This window comes from Bubalus kerabau, chromosome 4 (assembly GCF_029407905.1).
Source record: "Bubalus kerabau isolate K-KA32 ecotype Philippines breed swamp buffalo chromosome 4, PCC_UOA_SB_1v2, whole genome shotgun sequence".
NCBI lineage: Eukaryota > Metazoa > Chordata > Mammalia > Artiodactyla > Bovidae > Bubalus > Bubalus kerabau.
The window spans coordinates 122,714,307-122,740,789 of record NC_073627.1 but is presented as its reverse complement, the minus strand read 5'-3'; the positions used below and the strand labels follow the sequence as shown (position 1 = coordinate 122,740,789).

General features: G+C 39.8%; 1 long non-coding RNA gene across 1 annotated transcript in view; it reads right to left on the bottom strand.

Annotated features, from left to right (window-relative positions):
- Positions 1-14,512, bottom strand: part of LOC129650188 (uncharacterized) — a 47,271-nt gene extending 32,759 nt beyond the window's left edge. Inside the window, exons 1-2 of the long non-coding RNA XR_008713665.1 lie at positions 14,066-14,512; positions 2,372-2,479 (exon numbers count right to left, since the gene is read on the bottom strand). This is a non-coding gene — a long non-coding RNA (uncharacterized LOC129650188). The remainder of the gene's footprint in view (positions 1-2,371; positions 2,480-14,065) is intronic.
- Between the last annotated feature and the right edge of the window lie 11,971 nt (positions 14,513-26,483).

The following is a 26,483-nucleotide window of genomic DNA, read 5'->3' as shown; positions in this document are numbered from 1 at the left end:
ATGAGAGCATTTAACTTTTATGCAAAATTACCTAAATTACATGATTTATTTTGTGTGTGCAAATATATGTACACACAAAAATGAATCATATACTTAATCATATATCTTTACCACATGGAAACACTGCACAAAATAAACTTTCTTAGTTCACTTTTTCATATATGCACATCCACCAAAAATTTTTTACCTTATTAATGAGTAAGAAAGGGTTAACCAGAAAAGGGGCTACTCTTTCTCTTTTATTTTTATCTTTCTCTTTTGTTTCATGTCATCACTTTCAGTGTAAGTAGCTGGCTATTAAAGAGAGGTAATACAAATAGGAACAAATATGATAGACTTCCTTGGTCATTCACATTTCTTAAAACACCAGTGCTTTCTTTCTGTGTTCAAAGCAAGTTGGTTCAAATGGAAAGCATGGCCTGTCAGGACTGTCAGTGCCTGTCTTTAGTAATAGATATAATACGCTAACCTACACTTGCTCTGAGTCTCACTGAGCTTCCATGCATTTTGTATTCACTGAAATTCTGTGCTCATGGGTCACTAGGAATGCTGGCATACAAATAGGGTGGCAAGGAACAGAGGTGAGCATGCATATTGTGTATATCTCCTCTGTTTATATGCATGCTCCATTGTCTTATTAGACTCCACTTTTGGAAAACAAATTCAAAGGGGGAATTATTAAGGCGTACCAAGACATCAATAGCAGAGCACTAAACTAAACTAAGTGCAGGGTTCTTTTCTGTGACTGCACAGATTATATGCCTGTTGCCCACTTCACTTGTCTTCCCAGCCTCAATTCTATCCTGTATACCTTCACACATCAGCCCAATCAAACCATGCCCCATTCCCTGCAAAGAGCTATGTGTTGGGCATCGACCCTTGTGAGGACAAATCCAGAGAACAGGCCTGTGCAGGCACTGAAAACACAGGATTTGAGGGCAGGGAATTTCAGAGTTCCAAGCTACCTGGATCACGGTCTAAGGATAAGAGGTCTGCTCCATGTGAGTGAATCCCCTAAATCTCATGATCTCTTTGTTCCAAGAGGCAGACCAGCATGTGAGCCTCTGAAAGCACAGGGTCCAGGGTAGTTATGAGACATGATAAATTTAGAAGAACAAAGATGGTATTGGCTCATTGACTGGAGTACCTAAGACCCAGGCACGTGTAGTCCCTACCCTGGACCCTACACGTGCCTGGGTCTTAGGTACTCCAGTCAATGAGCCAATACCATCTTTGTTCTTCTAAATTTATCATGTCTCATAAGTTTCATCTCATTCTGAGATTTAGCTTTATTAGCATCATTTCCCTTTGGTCACATGGCTTTCTTTTTATCTTTTATACATGTCCTTTCTTAAATCAATCTTATTGAAGAGATACTTGAGCAGCCACAAAAGTCTCTGTAGACACCTCCTTCGTCTCTCCTATACTTATTAATGACACCATTGTCAGAATTTCATTTTCTGACATTACTGTGAATTGACACAACGAAGTGAAAGGTCCAGAATCAGAAAATTGTATAGAACTTCATAGTCTTATGGGATATGTGGCTCAAGTAGTTATTAAGAGACTTTTCCTAAGTAGAACAGGTAATTGGTAGCATAACAAATGGTGGGTTCTGGACCTTTCGACTCTCAGTCTAATGTTCTATATTATGCTGTTTCAAAATAGAATGAATTGGTAATATCTTGATCTTTGACTTATGGTTTACAAGATCAGCCTATCCAGTGCTGAAATGCAGCTTTGAATGTGAAGGTCTAAGAGAAAAATCACACTCAACATTAGCATTTTGATAAGTACATGAACATATGTAGTATATATGCCTATGGCAGTTACTGTTAATAAAACAAAGCCCTCTTTCACTTGAAGCTTCATATTTCTTTTTCCCATTAGTAAACAATGAAAATTGGGACAAAAGATGAAACCTATAATCATTCCAGCTATATAAAACTAAAAATGTTATAAGCTCAGAATACATGTTTAATATTAAAACTAAAAACAATGACAACAAGTTAAACTTAAGTCTGCATGTGTGCCAAGCCACTTTAGTCATGTCTGACTCTTTGGAACCTTATGAACCATAGCCTGCCAGACTCCTCTGTCCATGGGCTTCTCTAGGCAAGAATACTGGAGTGGGTTGTCGTACCCTCCTCCAGGGGATATTCCTGACCCAGAGATTGAACCTGCATCTCTTATATCTCCTGCATTGCCAGGCAGGTTCTTTACCACTAGCACCACCTTAGAAGCACAAACTTAACTCTAACATTTTCTAAACAGCCATTTCAAAAGAGGATTTGGTCAAAGGACTCATATTGGTCAACAATTTTTACAGTAATGCTGTGTAATAAGCAATCAAAAATTCTCGGAAACTTACACCATAGTCATTGATTTTCACGGATTGACAGGACAGGTGGTGCTGTGGTATTTGGTGGTGCGTCTGCAAGTCTAGGTTTGCAACAGGTGTGTTTTGTGTATCTTGGACCTACAAGCAAAGCAGGATTGGTTCTACTCATAGCAATGTCAAAGGTCAAGATGCAGGTAGACAAACAGGATCTCTTCAGACCTAAGCTCAGTACTGGCATATTGTCACTTCTGCTCACATGCCATGAGCCCGATAAGTCCCATGATCAAGCCCAAATTCAAGGACTAGGGATGGGCAATTCACCCACAATGAGACCACAGTAAGAGTATATATGCAGAGAGGATGGAAGAATTGAAGACACTCATTCACGCAACTGCAGAACAGATGCCAATAGGAAGAAATGAGGTGAAATAATTTTGGAGTCCTGCCTGAAGGTAGTAATCCTAATAAAAGATACTTGTTTTATTTCTGTTCTGTTCAGCTCAGTTCAGTCGCTCAGCCATGTCCGACTCTTTGCAACCCCATGAATTGCAGCATGCTAGGCCTCCCTGTCCATCACCAACTCCCAGAGTTCACCCAAACTCATGTGCGTGGAGTCGGTGATGCCATCCAGGCATCCCATCTTCTGTTGTCCCCTTCTCCTCCTGCCCCCAATCCCTCCCAGCTTCAGGGTTTTTTCCAATGAGTCAACTCATTGCATAAGGTGGCCAAAGTACTGGCGTTTCAGCCTCAGCATCAGTCCTTCCAATGAACACCCAGGACTGGTCTCCTTTAGGATGGACTCATTGGGTCTCCTTGCAGTCCAAGGGGCTCTCAAGAGTCTTCTCCAACACCACAGTTCAAAAGCTTCAATTCTTCAGGGCTCAGCTTTCTTCACAGTCCAACTCTCACATCCATACATGGCCACAGGAAAAACCATAGCCTTGACTAGACGGACCTTTGTTGGCAAAGTAACGTCTCTGCTTTTGAATATGCTATCTAGGTTGGTCATAACTTTCCTTTCAAGGAGTAAGTGTCTTTTAATTTCATGGCTGTAATCACCATCTGCAGTGATTTTCGAGCCCAGAAAAATAAAGTCTGACACTGTTTCCACTGTTTCCCCATCTATTTGCCATGAAGTGATGGGACCAGATGCCATGATCTTAGTTTTCTGAATGTTCAGCTTTAAGCCAACTTGTTCACTCTCCTCTTTCACTTTCTTCAAGAGACTTTTTAGTTCCTCTTCACTTTCTGCCATAAGGATGGTGTCATCTGCATATCTGAGGTTATTGATATTTCTCCGGGCAATCTTGATTCCAACTTGTGCTTCTTCCATTTCAGCATTTCTCATGATGTACTCTGCATAAAGTTAAATAAGCAGGGTGACAATATACAGCCTTGACGTACTCTTTTTCCTATTTGTAACCAGTCTGCCTTTTAAAAATCTCTACTGGGACTGCGCTGGATGTAGAGTGGATATGAATCTGCCTGTCAATACCAGACACACATATTCAATCTCTGATCCGTAAGATCCCATGTGCCATGGAACAACTAAGCCCATGAGCTCTAGGGCCTGGGAAATGCAACTACTATGCCTGTGTACCTAGAGACTGCTCCACAACAAGAGAAGCCACTACAATGAGAAGTCTGTGCATTGCAATAAAGAATAGTCCCTGCTCACTGCAACTGGAGAAAGCCCAAGCACAGCAATGAAGATCCAGTACAGCCAAATTAATTAATTAATTAAAAAAAGTCTCTACTGCTTGTCAGTAGTAGATTGCTCTGTGCATGTGAATATTTTTCCTCATAGGGAATCTAATGATTCTATCATTTTGTAAGAAATATGTGTCTTCAACTGCAACTGATTCACAGTTGGCTTTCCTGCAAAGTCACCACTACCCAGAAGATCCTAAACAGATGTCCCATTACCATTTAATACTATGTCCACACTTTTTTAGCAGACTTGCCATCATCCGTTTTGTGACCTAATGTTAAAAGCAACTGCATTGGAGATGTAAAATTTCAGTTTGTTCCTTTGGAAATAGATTTAACTCTTAGGCTAAAAGTTAAAAACCAATCAAACAAACAAAGAAATCACCAACAACATTGTAGAAGAGAGGTGGGGGAAAGAGATGAGTCTGACTCCAAAGAAATAATCATTGTATTAATTATTATTTTCTTTGAAAAAGGTGATTCCTTCTCTTTTACCTTTCTTTAAATGCAAACCATATGCAGCTCTTCTCTAACCAAGTTTTTAACAGTATTCTATAACAGGAAGGTATAGGGTTTTGAGGAAGATGACTGAGGGGCAGTGGGAAAGAAAGAGAGGCAGCTACTGTGGAAATATTCTTAAATAAAACTAAACTGCAGCATGAACTTGATTTCCCTTTAAAAGTAAGAATTGTATAGCTTCATATTTCCATTTTTATGTTTAAAATTCTATCTATATGGACATTTTAAGAATAGTAAGTCTTCCACTCTTCACAGTGGAAGTGAGAAATAGATTTAAGGGAACAGATCTGATAGACAGAGTGCCTGATGAACTATGGATGGAGGTTTGTGATATTGTACGGGAGACAGGAATCAAGACTATCCCCAAGAAAAAGAAATGCAAAAAAGCAAAATGGCTGTCTGAGGAGGCCTTACAAATAGCTGTGAAAGAAGAGAAGCAAAAAGCAAAGGAGAAAAGGAACGATATACCCATTTGAATGCAGAGTACCAAAGAATAGCAGGGAGAGATAAGAAATCCTTACTCAGCAATCAATGCAAAGAAAGAGAGGAAAACAATAGAATGGGAAAGACTAGAGATCTGTTCAAGAAAATTAGAGATACCAAGGGAACATTTCATGCAAAGATGGGCTTAATAAAGGACAGAAATGGTATGGACCTAACAGAAGCAGAAGATATTAGGAAGAGGTGGCAAGAATACGCAGAAGAACTGTACAAAAAAGATCTTCATGACCCAGATAATCACGATGGTGTGATCACTCACCTAGAGCCAGACAACCTGGAATGTGAAGTCAAGTGGGACTTAGGAAGCATCACTACGAACAAAGCTAATGGAGGTGATGGAATTACAGTTGAGCTATTTCAAATCTTGAAAGATGATGCTGTGAAAGTGCTTCACTTAATATGTCAGCAAATTTGGAAAACTCAGCAGTGGCCACAGGACTGGAAAAGATCAGTTTTCATTCCAATCCCAAAGAAAGGCAATGCAAAAGAATGCTCAAACTACCACAAAATTGCACTCATCTCACATGCTAGTAAAGTAATGCTCAAAATTCTCCAAGCCAGGCTTCAGCAATACATGAACTGTGAACTTCCAGATGTTCAAGCTGGTTTTAGAAAAGGCAGAGGAACCAGAGATCAAATTGCCAACATCTGCTGGATCACCTAAAAAGCAAGAGAGTTCCAGAAAAACATCTATTTATGCTTTATTGACTATGCCAAAACCTTTGACTGTGTGGATCACAATAAACTGTGGAAAATTCTGAAGGAGATGGGAATACCAGACCACCTGACCTGCCTCTTGAGAAATCTGTATGCAGGTCAGGAAGCAACAGTTAGAACTGGACATGGAACAACAGACTGGTTCCAAATAGGAAAAGGAGTTCGTCAAGGCTGTATATTGTCACCCTGCTTATTTAACTTATATGCAGAGTACATCATGAGAAACACTGGGCTGGAGGAAGCACAAGCTGGAATCAAAATTGCCAGGAGAAATACCAATAAGCTCAGATATGCAGATGACACCACCCTTATTGCAGAAAACAAAGAAGAACTAAAGAGCTTCTTGATGAAAGTGAAAGAGGAGAGTGAAAAAGTTGGCTTAAAACTCAACATTCAGAAAACTAAGATCATGGCATCTGGTCTCATCACTTTATGGCAAATAGACAGGAAAACAGTGGCTGATTTTATTTTTGGGGGCTCCAAAATCACTTCAGATAGTGATTGCAGCCATGAAATTAAAAGATGTTTACTCCTTGGAAGGAAAGTTATGACCAACCTAGATAGCATATTAAAATGCAGAGACATTACTTTGCCAACAAAGGTCCGTCGAGTCAAGGCTATGGTTTTTCCAGTAGTCAAGTAGTCATGTATGGATGTGAGAGTTGGACTATAAAGAAAGCTGAGCGCTGAATAATTGATGCTTTTGAATTGCTGTGTTGGAGAAGACTCTTGAGAGTCCCTTGGACTGCAAGGAGATTCAACCAGTCCATCCTAAAGGAGATCAGTCCTGAATGTTCATTGGAAGGACTGATGTAGAAGCTAAAACTCCATTACTTTGGCCACCTGATGGGAAGAGCTGACTCATTTGAAAAGATCCTGATGCTGGGAAAGATTGAGGGCAGGAGGAGAAGGGGATGACAGAGGATGAGATGGTTGATGGCATCACCAACTCAATGGACATAGGTTTGGATAGATTCTGGCAGTTGGTGATGGACAGGGAGGCCTGGCATGCTGTGGTTCATGGGGTCACAAAGAGTCAGATATGACTGAGTGACTGAACTGTACTGAAATGAACTGAAGTCTTCCAGTCCATAAAGATGGGATCATGCTACCCAAAGTGATCTATAGAATCATGTTAGCTCCATCAAAATCACAATGGAATTCTTTACAAAAATAGAAAAAAAAATTCAAAAGACAGTAAATAGCCAGAGGAATCTTAAGAAACAAAGAACTAAATTAGAGGCATCATACTTCCTGATCTCAAACTATATTATAAAACTACAGTAATTTAAAAAAAAAACTACTGTAATTAAAGGACAGAATGGTGAGGACCCAACAGAGGCAGAAGAGATTAAGAAAAGATGGCAAGAATACCCAGAAGAACTGTACAAAAAAGATTTTAATGACCCAGATGACCATGATCACTCACCTAGAGCCTGAGATCCTGGAGTGTAAAGTCAGGTGGGTTTTAGGAAGCATTACTACAAACAAGGATAGTGGAGGTGATGGAATCCCAGCTGAGCTATTTCAAATCCTAAAAGATGATGCTGTTAAAGTGCTGCACTCAATAGGCCAGAAAACTTGGAAAACTCAGCAGTGGCCAGAGGACAGGAAAAGATCAGTTTTCATTCCAATCCCAAAGAAGGACAATGCCAAAGAATGTTCAAACTACTGCACAATTGCTCTCATTTCACATACTAGTTCAAAATCCTTCAAGGTAGGCTTCAGCAGTATGTGAATTGAGAACTTCCGGATGTACAAGCTAGATTTAGAAAAGGCAGAGGAACCAGAGATCAAATTGCCAACATCCCTTGGATCATGCAAAAAGCAAGGGAATTCCAAAAAATATCTACTTCCACTTCACTGACAACACTAAAGCCTTTGACTGTGTGGATCACAAAAAACTGGAAAATTCATAAAGAGATGAGAATACCAGACTATTTTAACTGCCTCCTAAGAAACCTGTATTCAGGTCAAGAAGCATCAGTTAGAACCGGACATGGAACTACAGACTGGTTCCAAATTGGGAAGGGAGTACATCAAGGCTGTGTACTGTTATCCTGCTTATTTGATTTATATCAGCATACATCACGTGAAATGCCAAGGTGGATGAAGCTCAAGCTGGAATCAAGATTGCTGGGAGAAATATCAATAATCTCAGATATGCAGATGATACCACCCTAGTGACAGAAAGCAAAGAAGAACTAAAGAACCTCTTGATGAAAGTAGAAGAGGAGAATGAAAAAGCAGACTTAAAACTCAACATTCAAAAAACTAAGATCATGGCATCCATTCCCATTATTTCATGCAAACAGATGGGGGGCAAATGGAAACAGTGGCAGACTTTATTTTCTTGGGCTTCAAAATCACTGTGGACAGTGACTGCAGCCATGAAATTAAAACACGCTTGCTCCTTGGAAGAAAACTATGACAAACCTAGAGGCATATTAAAAGAGCAGAGATATTACTTTGCTGACAAAGTCCATCTAGTCAAAGCTATGGTTTTTCCAGTAGTCATGTACGGATGTGACAGATGGGCCATAAAGAAGGTTGACTGCTGAAGAATTGATGCTTTAGAACCATGGTGGTGAAGAAGACTCTTGAGAGTCCCTTGGGCAGTAAGGAGATCAACATAGTCAATCCTAAAGGAAATCTACCCCGAATATTCATTGGAAGGACAATGCTGAAGCTGAAGCTCCAACATTTTGGCCGCCTGATGTGAACAGCCAACTCACCGGAAAAAACCCTAATTCTAGGAAAGATTTAGGGCAGGAAGAGAAAAGGGTGACAGAGCATGAGATGGTTGGATACTTTCACCAACTGAATGGACACGAATCTGAGCAAACTCCAGGAAATAGTGAAGGACAGGGAAGCATGGCATGTTGTAATCCATGGGGTCACAAAGAGTTGGATACAACTTAGCAATTGAACAGCAACAATAGTAATTAAAATAATGTTACTGGCATACAGACATACAGATCAATGGAAAAGAAAAGACAGCCCAGAAATAAACCCACACATATAGTCAAACTGATCTTCAACAAGGGTATAAAGAATATACAATGAAAAAAGAGTAATCTCTTCAACAAATGGTATTGAAAACTGGATATCTGCATGCAAAAGAATGAAATTGGATGATTATCTTATACAATATACAAAAATCAACTCAACTGATGAAAAACATAAGTGTAATACCTACAACTGTAAAACTCCTAAAAGAAAACAGGAGAAAAGCTTCTTGACATTTGCCTTGGTAATGGTTTCTTGACTATGACATCAAAAGCACAGACAAGAAAAACAAAAATAGAAAAGTGGGATTGCATCAGATGAAAAATCTTCTCTACAGCAAAAGAAATAAAAAGTCAACACATTGCCTTTAACCGTTTTTGAAAAGATGACTCTCACGTTAAATTTTCTTACCACAGAAATAAAAGAAAACAAATCAAACCCAAAGGGGCAGGAGGAAACTTAGAGGTGATGGATATGTTTATTACTATGATGATGGTTCCATGGATATGTGCATGTTTCCAAACTCATCAATTGTATCCATTTAATATGTTCAATTTCTTTTTTTATTATCAATTATAACTTAGTAAAACTGTCTGAAAAACACTATGTGCACTGTTTTGATTAGACAGTTGTAAGGTGCTGGACAAATCTAAAGTCTGGTTATTTATTTTTTGGTACTTACTTTGAACTATTGCTTATATTAAATTGAATAAAATCAATAGAAGGAGAAAGTTCTAAGCCTTTTATGCAATACAGTTTCCAGTACAGGTTCAGGCCAATTATGCCTTTGACATCTGCAACTGGCATTTTAAATGATCAGAAAAAATAGCTGCTAGTGATGTTTTTTTCAAAGTCCGCTTGGCTGCACACTATGTCATGATCTCCCTAGAAAAGCGTATCAGGAGGAATTAGATTAATTTTTAAAGGCTCTTTACCCTTGAGTTTACTGTAAGAATCCATCATTTTAACACCTCATGTTTATTAAGTAACTCCATGTTTTATATATGATGTTTATAAAATTTGGTTGTGTGAGGGGTTTATATTTGACTCCCTGCATGGCTATATGAGACAATCAGGGTTGGAAGATGTTAACAAATTAATAAATAGAACCCCGATCATAATAATAGAGAGATTCCATTCTATGTTATATTTAATTTTGTCCAAATATAAAAAAAGAAAGGTATTTAATTCTACAAGCTGTAATCACAGAGAATTTTTACATAAACATGAGATAAATCTTCAGAGAGTAACATTACAGTTCAATATCACAGCTTACAAAAATAGCCTTTCTTGAGTCTTCAAGTTTAACTTAAAAGCCCCACTCTCTGTGAAACCATATTAAAATTTGTATCACTGCTGCCCTTAGTGTCTATGTTATTATCATAGTGATGTCCATTTCTCAAGCAACCCTACAAGAGTTATAGAGCAGGTGTTACTATACCCATTTCATGGAAAAGGGAACTGAGTCTCGGAACATATCAGTACATGTGGAGGGAATAAGGAGGGAATGGTAGAGGTGGGATTTGACTTGAAGCCTTAAGACCTGTGTCCAGGGTTTACATCTCTGAGAGTATCCTTGCCGACTGAGCTGTGCTCCACAGCTCCAAGCATAGTCAACTTGCACCAAGTAGGCAGCAGCCGATGATACTGAATGGAGCAAGAACGCAGATACCCAGCACAGCAGAAAGGTGGTTGCTTTTTCCAATGCTGGAGATTTAACAATGGGCAAAGCAAGAACTACGAACTGTCCCGCAAGATACACAAGCGCATCCTCTGAAGTATACAGCATCATCATTTTTGACATTCACTTTCTAAATGGTTCAGGTTCTATGGCCTCGGCAATTAGCTGTTTCCCATCACTGAGCAAAGGACGGGAAACAAGACAGTGGGACATGGCTCTCCACTCTCCTTGCTCCACAGAGAGCTCTTTGCTCTGCAAGGTGATCAATAACGCTGAGGGTGAGGAGGGTACAAGAGAGAATTGTAAATACAGAAAGATATGTTCTGTCTTGAAAAGGGCTTTGGGGGGCATAATTGACTTTAAAAGGGTCCCACAAATAAAAGCAGTTATAAATTGCACATTAACCATTAGCCATCAAAATTGTTTCTCACTTAATCTCAATTATAAAGACTAAGAGCCATGTTATCCCTGATAAGTTATCTGCAAGGTCCAGTTTATTCAGCAGATGACACACTGTATCACATCATCCAGTGTTTCCATGCTTAACATCTAATGACCATATTTTCTATCCATTAAGAAGTATATTTCTCATTAATTGTTATATAAAGTTATTTAATTACAAATCACTCACAATTAAAAAATTGATTTTAGTTGGCACACTAGTGATGAGATTAAAAATTTAAGGAAGAAAACCTCCTTACATTAAGGACAGCAAGTCTTGCATAGCCAAATGATTTCATAAGGCAAGGTTTTCCATTTCATTGACAGGAAGTCAATGGGGACACCTCAGTAACCTCCACATTCGAAATGCTCTGTGGTATATAAGATAATATAAATTGCCTCCCCTGTTGCTATCTAATTTCAGTTTGCCAAATGATGTCATTTGTTACTTTTCAGGAAATTGTTTCCCAAGAAAGATATTTCCTTATTTGGTTTTACATTATTTAAAAAAGAAAGAAGGAAAGAAATTACCTACAGGAGGAATGCAATTAGTAAGAACAGCTGAAGTTAGAGATGGATTATATCCTTGCAAAAGATATCAGGAAAAAAAATGCATGCGTCTTTTATGTATACAATGCAAAGTGTCAGTATATAATGCATGTTATAGTTGTTAAACATATATATGTACATAGCGGGAAATGTACATATATATGTGTATATATACATGTGTTGTTAAGAGACAAAGAGATCAAAGGAGGGCAATTATCCACCCATTTGATAATATTTGAATGAGCACAGACTATGTGCTAAGGCAGCACAAACAGATAAGGTATGGTGAAGCTGCTGCTGCTGCTAAGTCACTTCAGTTGTGTCCGACTCTGTGTGACCCCATAGACAACAGCCCACCAGGCTCCCCCGTCCCTGGGATTCTCCAGGCAAGAACACTGGAGGGGTTGCCATTTCCTTCTCCAATGCATGAAAGTGAAAAGTGAAAGGGAAGTCGCTCAGTTGTGTCTGACTCTTCGCAACCCCATGGACTGCAGCCTGCCAGGCTCCTCCGTCCATGGGATTTTCCAGGCAAGAGTACTGGAGTGGGCTGCCATTGCCTTCTCCCACCCTCAGTATTATTAACAAACCCAGTTCGTCCTTCACTAGGCAATTTTAAATAGTGCAAAACAGCTGATACATTGAAAAGTCACGTTGTTTATTTTCTTAATAGAGAAGAGGTAGCCTCCCAGAAGGCTCAAGGAATTGAAATTTGTTGTTCATGGTGTAAAATAACACCACCAGTTCTATTTGCATTGTGTTTCCACTAGGGGATTAAACAGAGTGGCCTTTAGCTATAGGGTCGGGCAACACTGTTGCCTTGCCTTTCAACCATTTATAATACTGAACATCACTAGTCTGGAATTATGGACTGTAAGAACAGGAAGACAATGTTAGAGCTAGTACATTAAAGCAAATTTCTAATTCTGCCTAACTAGCATGAATTTACTTCATTAACTAGCAGTTACATTTCCCACGCCTTCAATTAACACTGGTTTCATTTTAAATGCTATCAGTTAAGACAAGATGCGATAAGAAAACATCATTGCCAGGCAAGCTTTCCTCAAACACAGCTGATTTATCTCTTTGGCAATTCATTAAAATGCAAAATATATTGGAATTGATTTTCAGCACTTTCAGGCAGGAATGTTTCTAATAATGTTAATTTGCAAATTTCCTTTTTTTTTTTTTTTAAGTCTCTGTGCTGCAGACGCCATGTTCAGCCAGAGGCTATTTGTATTGTGCAGACAGAAAATGAACAGGGAACATTTATTTCTCATATCTTTCTGAGAAACCTGAGGCGCATGAAGATATTTGTGCTGTAACAGGCATAGTCAATCGCCTTCACTCCCTTTAGTTGCTATATATCAACCAGCAAACTCCCAGCTAGTCCTGCTGTAGCAATTAACCTGCCAGAGCGCACTCCTGTCAGGCTCAGTAATAATAAACGCCTCCCGCACCACCACCACCCCCAAGAGAGACAGAGCTATAGATTCTGGCTGGGCAACTTCCATAGAGGCTGAATTATTCAGAATCAGCATGATTAAGAAGATGACATGGTATTACTTAAAGAGACATACTTTTTTCCCCCGGCTGAGGTTTAAACCTATTAAGGTAGAGGCAACTGATCTTTCTTTCCCCCCTTGGTGCACAGTTCCTAAAATAGGGATTCTTGAAAGACTATTTACAATGCCTTGTCAATTTCCAAGTCTATGAATAAAAGTATAAATACCAGGAGGGAAGTGTCAGAGTCAAAACGTACAGCTCATGTAAACCTAGGAACTAACTAAAAATAATATTTTCACCCCAAAGAGACAAAGGGAGAGGGTTCGTTTTGAGTAATTGATCATGTTTCAATTGTTATTCTTAAAAGCAAAGCAAAAAAATATCCCCGTGTTTGTGTTTCAGGGGTCAGTTTCGAGTGGACCAAATTGTGATGAATTATAAATCAGAAATCCGGATATACAATCTGTCAGATAACAAGTTGTTAGACTCTGGAAATAGCATATTCTTAACAATAAACCTTGTCTTTATGAAGATGGCAGTATTATAAATGTCATAATGGATTGCAAATGAACCAGCTGTTTATATTCGACTCTAGTACATGAATGAGAGAGGAGCAAGCCAGGAAATAAAAGGAGATTGAGGAAAATTTACTGGTACCAAGTCACGGGAAAAAAAGCCCAAGGAACTCAATTTTTACGCATTCCCATCCAATTTACCCTTGCTGGTGACTTTTGGGGGGAAGTATAGCTTTTGAAACCAATTGTATTATTCCACTTTAAGATGCCTTCTAGTATATTCAATAGACCCATCACTGTTATATGTTCTTTTTTCAGTTTCAAGCTGGCCTCACCATATGAGATTCGTTATTGTCAGAGGACTTTCAGAGAAGGATTTGAATGCAATTTCAAAGGCCAGACAGGGCAGCTTTCAAAACACCGCAAGCTTAGGAGAGCAGGGTTAGTAGCCCAAAAAGGGTGAGATGCCGGCTTTCTGTTTCTCATTTCACTCATTTCACTTCAAGCTAAAGCCCCTTTTGATCCCAACCAGGGGAAATCGAGGCAGTATGGTACTATTAAGTGAACAAGCCGACCTACCTGAAGCTCTGCGAGTGGCCATTTTCTGTAAGTGCGTCATTACCAGCATCATCTACATTAGCCAGTGCAGATGGGCTATTCCCTTTGAGAACAGAAACACCTTCCTCTTCTATGTAGGATTAAATCGAGGTCTACCTGGGAGATTTCAACAAATGGCTAGGCCATTCGTGGTTACTTGTTAACAGATGGCCATTTCTGCATGTCAGGTTACGAATTACATCTGTTTGTTATGCAAAGATCTTATTTCAAGTTTCACAATTCTCAGCCAGAACTAAGATCCAGCAAAGGGATGCAGAGAAGGGGTACAACTCAACTTTACAAATTAACAGTGTTGCTTTATGGGGCATTACAGCTACTCCTTTTAAAAATCCAATCCAGAAGATCACATTACTAACTGTTATGTTTGCATTTTCAGATAAGGCACCTCAGCCTTGCTTATAGGTCTCTTATTGCTATAATATTCATGGGTGCTGGCTTTTAATTAAACCAGAACTCTAAGTAACTCAAAGTATATATTTTACTGCTACAGGAACCAGTAGAAAATTCTGTATTTTAAATTTATTTTTAAAGCTTGGATAGTTTCATTGCCAGTGATGTCATAGAGAGTACTGTCCTACAAAGATGACCAAATTTTCTCCCAAAACATCTCTTGATTTTCGCAGATGTAAGAGTCAGAGATTTTGACTTTGTCAGAAATCCTTGGAGCTCTGTGATACGTAATCATTAGTCATTTTCCTAAAGCATAATTTTATTCACATGCATGGTGGATCTGAAATGCAGAGCCAAGTCACGAAGTTACTGATTCCACCAAACTGACCATCTGTCTTCTCCAAATATAATACACCTTAACTTCTCTGACGTTTGCTTAGTCCCTTTTTCTGGTTCTCTTTTTATTCCCACCCTGTAAATGCTGAAGTCTAAGACCTAACTTCTCATTTTTCACATTCCGCCTAGGTCACCTCATTCCAAGACTTCAAGTTCTAGGAGAATGCTGATAATTCTCAAATTAAAATCATCTACCTAGATCTCACTCCTGAAATTCAGAAGCATATATGCAACTGCTTCTTAGGACACTGGGTATCCCACTGGCTCTTTAATCCAACATATTCAATGTGGCATTTTGCCACCCATGGACTGTAGCCTGCCAAGCTTCTCTGTCCATGGAATTCTCCAGGCGAGAAGACTGGAGTGGGTTGCCATTCCCTTCCCCAGGGGATCTTCCCAACCAAGGGATTGAACCTGAGTCTCCTGCATTTCAGGCAGATCCTTTACCATCTGAGCCACCAGGGAAGCCCAAAATAATGCTAGTTACATTTAATACAAATTTAATGTTTACAATCATAATCTTTACAAAAACCCTATCAGGTAGGAGACTATTATATTCCCAGTTTTACTGATGAGGAAACTGGGGCTTGAAGAAGTTGATTGTCCAGGTAGGTCATGTGGATATAAGGAACTATGTTTTGGACCTAAGTCCCCCTGATCAGTTGTTGTTGTTCCAGTTGCTCAGTCATGTCTGACTCTTTGTGACCCCAAGGACTGCAGCACACCAGGCTTCCCTGTCCACCATCTCCTGGAGCTTGCTCAAACTCATGTCCATTGAGTCGGGGATACCATCCAACCATCTCGTCCTCTGTCGTGCCCTTTTCCTCCTGTCCTCAATCTTTCCCAGCATCAGGGTCTTTTCTGCTATTAATCACTGCCAAGCCTGGATTTTTTTTTTTTTCTTTCATTTACATGATTCATCCTAGTGGTCCTTTCCCATTTCAGTTTTATAATGACTTTTTCAGAGATGCTTTTTCTGATCCTACAGTGAAACTTGCTGCTAAGTCACTTCAGTCGTGTCCGACTCTGTGCGACCCCAGAGACGGCAGCCCACCAGGCTCCCCCATCCCTGGGATTCTCCAGGCAAGAACACTGGAGTGGGTTGCCATTTCCTTCTCCAATGCAGGAAAGTGAAAAGTGAAAGTGAAGTTGCTTAGTCGTGACTGACTCTTAGCGACCCCATGGACTACAGCCCACCAGGCTCCTCCGTTCATGGGATTTTCCAGGCAAGAGTACTGGAGTGGGGTGCCATTGCCTTCTCTGACAGTGAAACTTGGGTTTCCACAAATGTAAAATGTCCTTTTTTCTTTTAGAAAGTCTCTATTTTTTAATTTTCAATCTTCTCAATAGTCTGAGAAATACATAGGGCAGATAAATTTGAGAAAACAAAGGGAAATAGGAGAGAGATGAGAGAGAGAATAATCTAGAAAGAGAGAACAAGTACGAAGGTGCCAGTAGAGAAAACAACAAAATTAAAGTTTCATTTTCAAGTAACAAATTATTTTTTTAATGAGAGCAAAAACAATTCAAGTGAGGAGGGGCAAGGGGCAAGACTTAAAGACTTTAAAAAATGTATACTAAGTACAAAACAAGATTTTTCTTTTAATGGGGAATGAAAACACAGTTCATTTATTTAATAATTCCTGGTCACTGACAGTCAAAGCTGACCTTGGAGACTGAAGCTCCAAATGCATGGAGGATATCAGTAAGGAAGAAAGAAAACCGGCAAACTGTGATCTCTTTACTTATACATGAAAAGGCCAAGTACTCCAGGGCACCCTGTATAAGTAGGATATTTAGAGAATAAGACTTATTTTAAATAAATAAATAATTTTAATTAGTAGACTTTTTAGGGCACTTTTAAATTTATAGAACAATAGGTACAGAAATTTACCATATATTTCCTGCTCAAATGCACACACAGCCTCCCTTACCATCAACATCAGGAATCTGAGAGTGGTACATTATCACAACAGATGAATCTACATTGACACATCATTATCACCCAAAGTCCATGGTTTATATTATAGTATCTCTGGTGGCTCAGTGGTAAAATATCTGCCTGCAATGCAGGAGACCTAGGCTTAATCCCTGAATCGGGAAGATCCCCTGGAGAAGAAAATGGCAACCCACTCCAGCATTCTTGACTGGAAAATTTCACGGACAGAGGAGCCTACAGAGCTACAGTCCATGGAGTCACAGAGTCGGACATGACTTCGTTACCCAACAGCAACAACAATCACATAAAGTAGATTCACTGTCCTGAAAATTCTGTGTTCCACCTATTAGTACTTCCCTCTCCTCCAACCTCCGACAAACTTTTTGCCATCTCCTTAGCTTTGCCTTTCACAGAATGTCACATAGTTGAAATCATACCATATGCAAACTTTTCAGATTGGCTTCTTTCACTTTTATAATATTCATTCAAGTTTCCTCCTTGTCTTTTTCTATCTTGATGGCTCATTTCTTTTTAGTGGCAAATAATATTCCATTGTCTGAATACACCACAGTTTATTTATCCATTCACCTACTAAAGGATAGTCTGGTTGCTTCCAAGTTCTGGCAATTCTGAACAAAGCTGTTATAAACATACATGTGCAGGTTTTTGTATGAACATAAGTTTTCAGTTCATTTGGGAGAATACCAAGAAGCATAATTGCTGAATGGTATGTAAGACTATGCTTGTAAGGAACTGCCATCTCCCAAAGCAACTGTACTGTTCTGTATTCCCACCTGCAAAAAGCATTCTCACTGCTCCACATCCTGTTACTCCACACCCTCACCAACATTTGGTGTTGTCATTGTTCTGGATTTTGGCCATTGTAATTGATATGTAATGTTATCTCATTACTGTTTTAACTCAAAAATCCCTAATGACATGTAATATTGAGCATCTTTTGTCTGCTTCTTGGCCATCTGTCTATGTTCTTTGGTGAAGCATCTAAGTCTTGCTTATTTTTTAGATTGGGTTATTCTTATTCGTACTGTTGAGTTTTAAGAGTTCTTTGTATATTTTAGATAACATACTTTATTAGATATGTCTTTTGCAGATATTTTCTCCTAGTCTGTCTCATCTTCCTAAGTTATGTTCTTATAGTTCTTAAAATATGTTCCTGAATTACCACTATATACTAAGTTTTCATAGAACTTGGAATGCATGCGTAGAGCATTCTGATTCCAAAGAGGAATAATTGGAACAAGTTTTCTTTGAGAGCTGATGGTGTGTACGGCACTGTGTATGGTGGTAGGTGCTGTAAGATTGCATGTCTATTGGTTCGCTTCTGTCCTCAAGAAATAGTGATGGTAGGGAAGATAGGCCCACAAACCCACAAAGCCATTCCAAATGGCTTTTCATTAACACAGAACAACTTAAAATAAAAAATCCATCCCCATTGTCTTTGTTTCTACTTCCTGGGCCCAAAGTCAGTGCTCATTTCACTTTCCTTTAAGTTTCATCACCCTAAAGATACCCTTACTGACTTTAGAGATTTCAGCATTCCTATCGTCTCCTATGGATTCCATGGACAGAGGAGCCTGGTAAGCTACAGTCCATAGTGTTGCAAAGAGTCAGACACAACTGAAGCAACTTAGCATGCAAATACAGTCTCCTGTCTTTCTGAGAAGTCACCCCTGCTACTCTGAGCACATTCTTTTTCTTTCCTTTTTTTTTTTTTTTAATTCCTGAGAGACTTTTCAACACCATTCCTTATAACCATGAACTTTGGTCCCATAACCGTGCAGGTCCAGTTTTAGAAGGGTTAAAGGAGACATTACTATCACAGGTGACAGTTATCTGGGAAGACTCCACAAAAAAGAAATTCAAGCTGAAACTTGAGATGAATAGGATATGGCAAGAAGGGGAAAATAAGATGTCAGAGAGATGAAAAGTCACCAGGGAGAGGAAAAAGGCTCAGGGACTGTCTAGTAAACCCACCAAACCAGGCTGAGCAGGAGATGCAAACAGGGGAAGGACAGAACTTCAGAGTTAACCCAGATTTATAACACTTTCCTTTACATGCTCCAGAGTGACTTCTACTTCTGATGGACGGTCATGTCATCATAAATAGCTAACATTTATTGAGTACTGGTGAGGAGCCAGGCACTGTTCTACAGAGTTATGTATTGAGTTGCAAAGGCTGGCCTTTTTTTTTTTAAGCCTGGTCTCATAACAGGGAGTCTGATTTTTAGAGCTCTACCTTGTAACTACTGCATTCCATATCAACTTCCTCAACAGAGCTTTACAACAACCCCTTCCCTCTCTCTCTCTTTTTTATTGAAGGATAATTGTTTTACAGAATTTTGTTGTTTTCTGTCAAACCTCAATATGAATCAGCCATAGGTATACCTATATGCTGGAGAAGGCAATGGCAAGCCACTCCAGTACTCTCGCCTGGAAAATCCCATGGATGGAGGAGCCTGGTGGGCTACAGTCCTTGGGGTCACTAGGAGTTGGTCGCGACTGAGCGATTTCACTTTCACTTTTCACTTTCACACAGTGGAGAAGGAAATGGCAACCCACTCCAGTGCTCTGGCCTGGAGAATCCCAGGGACGGCAGAGCCTGGTAGGCTGCTGTCTATGGGGTTGCACAGAGTCGGACATGACTGAAGCGACTTAGCAGCAGCAGCAGCATACCTATATCCCCTCCCTTTTGAACCTCCCTCCCATCTCCCTCCCTATCCCACCCCTCTAGGTTGATACAGAGCCCCTGTATGAGTTTCCTGAGCCATACAGCAAATTCCCATGGGCTACCTATTTTACATATGGTAATGTAAGTTTCCATGTTACTCTTTCCATACATCTCACCCTCTTCTCCCCTCTCTGCATGTCCATAAGTCTATTTTCTATGTCTGTTTATCCACTGCTGCCCTGTATATAAGTCCTTCAGTACCATTCTTCTAGATTCCATATGTGCATTGGAAGACGATATTTATCTTTCTCTTTCTGACTCACTTCACTATGTATAATAGGTTCTAGGTTCATCCACCTCATCAGAAATGACTCAAAGGAGTTCCTTTTTTTGGCTGAGTAATATTCCATTATGTATATGTACCACAACTTCTTTATCCATTCATCTGTCGGTGTACCTCTAGGTTGCTTCCATGTTCTAGCTATTGTAAATAGTGCTGCAAAGAACAATGCGATACATGTGTCTCTTTCAATTTTGGTTTCCTCGGGGTATATGCCTAGGAGTGGGATTGCTGGGTCATATGGTGGTTTTATTCCTAGTTTTTTAAGGAATCTCCATAGTGGCTGTATCAACTTACATTCCCACCAACAGTGCAAAAGCGTTCCCTTTTCTCCACACCCTCTCCAGCATTTACTGTTTGTAGACTTTTGATGAGGGCCATTCTAACTGGTGTGAGGTGATATCTTATTATAGTTTTGATTTGCATTTCTCTAATAACGAGTGATAATGAGCATCTTTTCATGTGTTTGTTAGCCATCTGTATGTCTTCTTTGGAGAAATATCTGTTTAGGTCTTTTTCCCACTTTTTGATTGGGTTGTTTTTTTTTAGCATTGAGTTGTATGAGCTGCTTGTATATTTTGGAAATTAATCCTTTGTCAGTTGTTTCAGTTGCTATTATTTTCTCCAATTCTGAGGGTTGTCTTTTCACCTTGCTTATAGTTTCCTTTGCTGTGCAAAAGCTTTTAAGTGTAATCAGGTCCCACTTATTTACTTTTATTTTTATTTCTATTACTCTAGGAGGTGGGTCCAGAGAAGGCAACGGCACCCCACTCCAGTACTCTTGCCTGGAAAATCCCATGAACAGAGGAGCCTGGTAGGCTGCCGTCTCTAGGGTCGCTAGGAGTCGGACACAACTGAGCGACTTCACTTTGACTTTTCACTTTCATGCATTGGAGAAGGAAATAGCAACCCACTCTAGTGTTCTTGCCTGGAGAATCCCAGGGACAGGGGAGCCTGGTGGGCTGCCATCTCTGGGGGTCACACAGAGTCAGACACGACTGAAGCGACTTAGCAGCAGCAGCAGCAGCAGGAGGTGGGTCATAGAGGATCTTGCTTTGATTTATGTCATCGAGTGTTCTGCCTATGTTTCTCTCTAAGAGTTTTATAGTTTCTGGTCTTACATTTAAGTCTTTAATCCATTTTGAGTTTATCTTTGTGTATGTATTAGGAGGTATTCTAATTTCATTCTTTTACATGTAGCTGTTCAGTTTTCCCAACACCATTTATTGAAGAGGCTGTCTTGCTGCATTGTATATTCTTGCTTCATTTGTCAAAAATAAGGTACCCATAGGTGCATGGGTTTATTTCTGGGCTTTCTATCTTGTTCCATTGGTCAATATTTCTGTTTTTGTGCCAGTACCACACTGTCTTGATGACTGTAGCTTTGTGAAAGTGAAGTGAAAGTGAAGTTGCTCCGTCGTGTCTGACTCTTTGTGACCTCATGGACAGTAGCCTACCAGGCTCCGCCGTCCATGGGATTTTCCAGGCAAGAAAACTGGAGTGGGCTGCCATTTCCTTCTCCAGGGGATCTTCACAACCCAGGTCTCCTGCATTGCAGACAGATGCTTTACCGTCTGAGCTACTAGGGAAGCCCCTTTGTAGTATAGTCTAAAATCAGGAAGGTTTATTCCTCCAGCTCCATTCTTCTTTCTCAAGACTGCTTTGGCTATTTGGGGCCCTTTGTGTTTCCATAGGAATTGTGAAATTTTCTGTTCTAGTTCTTTGACAAATGCTATTGGTAATTTGATAGGGATCATATTGAATCTGTAGATTGTGTTTGGTAGTATAGTCATTTTCACAATATGGATTCATTCTACCCAGGAACATGGAATATCTCTTCATCTTTGATTTCTTTCATTAGTGTCTTATAATTTTCTGTGTACAGTTCTTTTGTCTCCTTAGGTAAGTTTATTCCTATCTCTTTTTAAAAAAATATCAATACGATTTTATTTTATGTATTTGGCCACACCACACAGCAGGCGGCATCTTAGCTCCCTGCCCAGGGATCAAACCTTTGCAGTGGAAGAACAGAACCTCAACCACTGGACCACCAGGGAAGTCCCCCCACCTCTCCTTTCAACAATAACAGTGCCGGTGATGGATATGTTGAATTCCACTATTTTTCCCTTTTCTGAGATCTTATTACAAAGTCAGTTATTGAAACAGGCATATTTGAGAGGGTCATACAATTAAACTATACACTTACAGCAGTGTTTTACTGCTAATGTAGCAAATTACCAATTACCAACTGAGACACCAGGGAAACCTGTAAAGAAAAAAAAAAAACACTTAGCATAAAACAACTCAAACTTATGATCTTACTGCACTGTAGGTCTGAAGTTCAACACAGGTTTCACTGGGCTAGGCTAAAACTGGGGTGTCAGTGGGGCTGTGTTCCTTTCTGGAGGCTTCAGAGGAGAACTGACTCCCTTGCCTTATTCCAGCTTACTCCTTGGCTCCTGGACCTGTGCTCCACTGGTAAAGCCAATGATGGCAGGCTTCTCCTGTGGGTCCTTCTCCTCTGGCATCATGTTGAACTTGCTTCTCTCATCCTATCTTTCTTTGACTCTCCCTTCTTCTACCTCGACTTCCCTGGTGGCTCAGACAGTAGAGTTTACCCTGAATCTACCCAGGGAATCCAGGATAAACTCTCTTTTTTAAACTAAAATGTTCAGTTCAGTTCAGTTCAGTCACTCAGTCGTGTCCAACTTTTTGCGACCCCATGAATCGCAGCATGCCAGGCCTCCCTATCCATCACCAACTCCTGGAGTTCAATCAAACTCATGTCCATCGAGTTGGTGATGCCATCCAGCCATCTCATCCTCTGTCATCCCCTTCTCCTCCTGCCCCCAATCCCTCCCAGATTCAGAATCTTTTAAAATGAGTCAACTCTTCACATCAGGTGGCCAAAGTATTGGAGTTTCAGCTTCAGCATCAGTCCTTCCAATGAACACCCAGGACTGGTCTCCTTTAGGATGGACTCATTGGATCTCCTTGCAGTCCAAGGGACTCACAAGAGTCTTTTCCAACTCCACAGTTCAAAAGCATCAATTCTTTGGTGCTCAGCTTTCTTCACAGTCCAACTCTCACATCCATACATGACCACAGGAAAAACCATAGCCTTGACTAGACAGACCTTTGTTGGCAAAGTACTATCTCTGCTTTTCAATATGCTATTTAGGTTGGTCATAACTTTCCTTCCAAGGAGTAAGCGTCTTTTAGTTTCATGGCTGCAATCACCATCTGCAGTGATTTTGGAGCCCCCAAAAATAAAGTCTGACACTGTTTCCGCTGTTTCCCCATCTATTTCCCATGAAGTCATGGGACAAGATGCCATGATCTTAGTTTTCTGAATGTTGAGCTTTAAGCCAACTTTTTCACTCTCCACTTTCACTTTCATCAAGAGGCTTTTTAGTTCCTCTTCACTTTCTGCCATAAGGGTGGTGTCATCTACATATCTGAGCTTATTGGTATTTCTCCCGGCAATCTTGATTCCAGCTTGTGCTTCTTCCAGCCCAGTGTTTCTCATGATGTACTCTGCATATAAGTTAAATAAGCAGGGTGACAATATACAGCCTTGCTGCTGCTGCTGCTGCTAAGTCGCTTCAGTCGTGTCCGACTCTGTGCGACCCCACAGACGGCAGCCCACCAGGCCACCCCCGTCCCTGGGATTCTCCAGGTAAGAACACTGGAGTGGGTTACCATTTCCTTCTCCAATGCATGAAAGTGAAAAGGGAAAGTGAAGTTGCTCAGTCATGTCTGACTCTTAGCAACCCCATGGACTGCAGCCTACCAGGCTCCTCTGTCCATGGGATTTTCCAGGCAAGAGTACTGGAGTGGGGTGCCATCACCTTCTCCGATACAGCCTTGACGTACTCCTTTTCCTATTTGGAACCAATCTGTTGTTCCATGTCCAGTTCTAACTATTGCTTCCTGACCTGCACATAGGTTCCTCAAAAGGCAGATCAGGTGGTCTGGTATTCCCATCTCTTTCAGAATTTTCCACAGTTTATTGTGATCCACACAGGCAAAGGCTTTGGCATAGTCAGTAAAGCAGAAATTGATGTTTTTCTGGAACTCTCTTGCTTTTTCCATGATCCAGCAGATGTTGGCAATTTGATCTCTGGTTCTTGTTAGCAATCCTAATTCCCCTTTGTCTTAATATATTCACAGGTTCTGGGGATTAGGATGTGGACATTTTTCTTGGGGGATGGCACAAGGTGAAAGAGACTATGCCTACCACAGTGTTCCACAATATTAGTTATTTGCTAGTATTTTAGCCAGAGTAAGAACATAAGGAAACATGAAGTCATTTGTTATGAACTGATTAATTACTGAGTTAATAAAATCTTCCCAATATTTCATAACCGTCTTGCTCCCACTTTATTCAACAACAATAGTTTTTTGTTTATTTGTTTTGTGTTTTTAGCAGCTCAAAAGTATGAAGTCTATTCAAATTATTAGGATTCATAGAAACAAAATATTTTCACACTCATAGGGGGCCTAGAATTTATATAAGTATTATTTAAATTACATAATGACAGAGATAATTGTACCTAGGATAAAGCATGGGGAGAAAAACAACTGACAGCTAAAAACATGTAACTTGGAAGCAGAGGGCTATTTAAGCTCAACAGAAGGACACCTACTGGTGACAAGCACAGAGCATACAGTGAACATCCATCCCTGTGTTTTGCCAAGGGAATGGGTTGCCCATTCCCTTGACAAAACAACTGACAAAAAGTTGAGATGAAATTTTTTAAGAAAGCTTCTTCTTTACCACAAACAATAGAAAGCAAACTCTGTGGTCAGACTTGAGTTCTAATCCCTTCTTATTCATGCCTTACAAGTTGAGTGACCTTGGGCAAAATTAACTAATGTCTAAGAAGTTAGTCCTGTTCCTTCCTCTGATTATGAGGATTAAGATCTACCAACTTCAAAGCAGAGCATAACTATTAAAGTCTTACAGGTAAGGATCTTCAGGGGCTACATGGGTTATTCTGTAAATCACAAACATTTGCATATTGTTTCCATTACTTCTGTGACTGAATGTGTTTATAAATTTCTCAATTTTTATATATAACTATTATCAAAATGACCTCCAGAAATACATAACAATTTCACTCCCAACTGCAATGAAGGATGATGCCCATATCCTTAACAAACTTGCCAAGACTCTTTATCATTTAAAGATTGCCAGTTGAGCTGCCTAGAGTATCTAAAATTGTTTTCATTTGAATTTTTGTGACAATGGATTTTTAAATAATTTTTGTGTGAAATTATACTGACCACTTGATTTCTTGTGAATTGCTCATTAATATCTTTACCCATTTTTAATTTGTATCTTTAAAGTTTCCTCATAGATTTGAAAGAATTCCAAATAAAAAGACCTTTGTCTTCTATGGCCTTAATTTTTCTAATTCAAGTTTTTCCCTGTATTTTATTTATGTGTCCTAAGGATATCCTTGAAAGACAATTCCTGAATTTTCTCTGTCTTCTGTGGGGGAAATCAATTTAAAAATACCATCTGCCTGTGATTTCCTGTGGCTAGTAAATTTCCTAATAATATTAGCATATATATTTCATTATTCACCAAACAATTCATTTGAATCTCTAGTAATTAGTTGATTTTTTTAAGAAACCACAACTGTTTTCAGAAAATACGCTTTCTTCTTTACATTCTTCTCGGTCCTTAGGTACCAAACCAGCTTGCATTTGTGCTCCCTGACTTGTTTTCACCAATCAATTTCCATTCTTTTTTAATTGCATATTTCACTAGGCTTGCCTTTATTTAGCAAATGTTACCTTAAGCTTATTATTACAGCACCTCCATCTGTTTAATGATGTCAACAGCCTTCCAGTCACCTCAGCTCTCCTAATCTCCCTCCTCCCAGCCCCCTCACTGAATGAAAAGCAACGGGCTTTTTGTTGGAAGCTTTGAATGAATAATTCATTGGGGAAAAACCATCCGTGTTGTGAATGTTTGGAAGACAAAGCACTTCTCTTGTCAGTCACGATGGCCTGGGTAGGGCTAAGTGCTGTTCAGGGTGTGCTCGGTGAGCACCGCTGATGGCGAGCTGCTGAGATTGCCAACTGTGTTAATCCTGTTCATCCTTCTTTGTCTTTTGTGACAGCAAGATTAAGATTCAAGGTCTTATTCAGGTGTTGCAGCTAGACTCGACTTCATTCAGCTGTTTCAAGCCTTCTTTTAAGTTACCAATGATTCCCATCATCATCCCCTCACGTCCAGGCAAACTCTTGAGCTACGGTAACATTCTCCTGGGGCATCTCAAGGTAGAGAGAGGAGAGAGTGTGGCCTTTCACCTCAGAGACTCTTGGGTTTGCATTTGATATCAGCCACTGGTGAACTCAAAGAGTCGGATGCAACTGAAGTGACTTCGCATACATACGCAGTGATGAACTAGGTAGCTTGGCTGAGCTACATAACCTTGATGAGCTTCAGTTCCCTTATCTAGAAGCGATCATTGTGACAACACAGATGGTGTGTGTGTATGGATGGATTCTGAGAGGAAGTATTTTATGGGAGCACCCAGCATTATGCCTGGATGATGGCAGGATTTTAGTTAATGTTCATGTCCTTTAAATTAATTCCTTCTTCCCTACT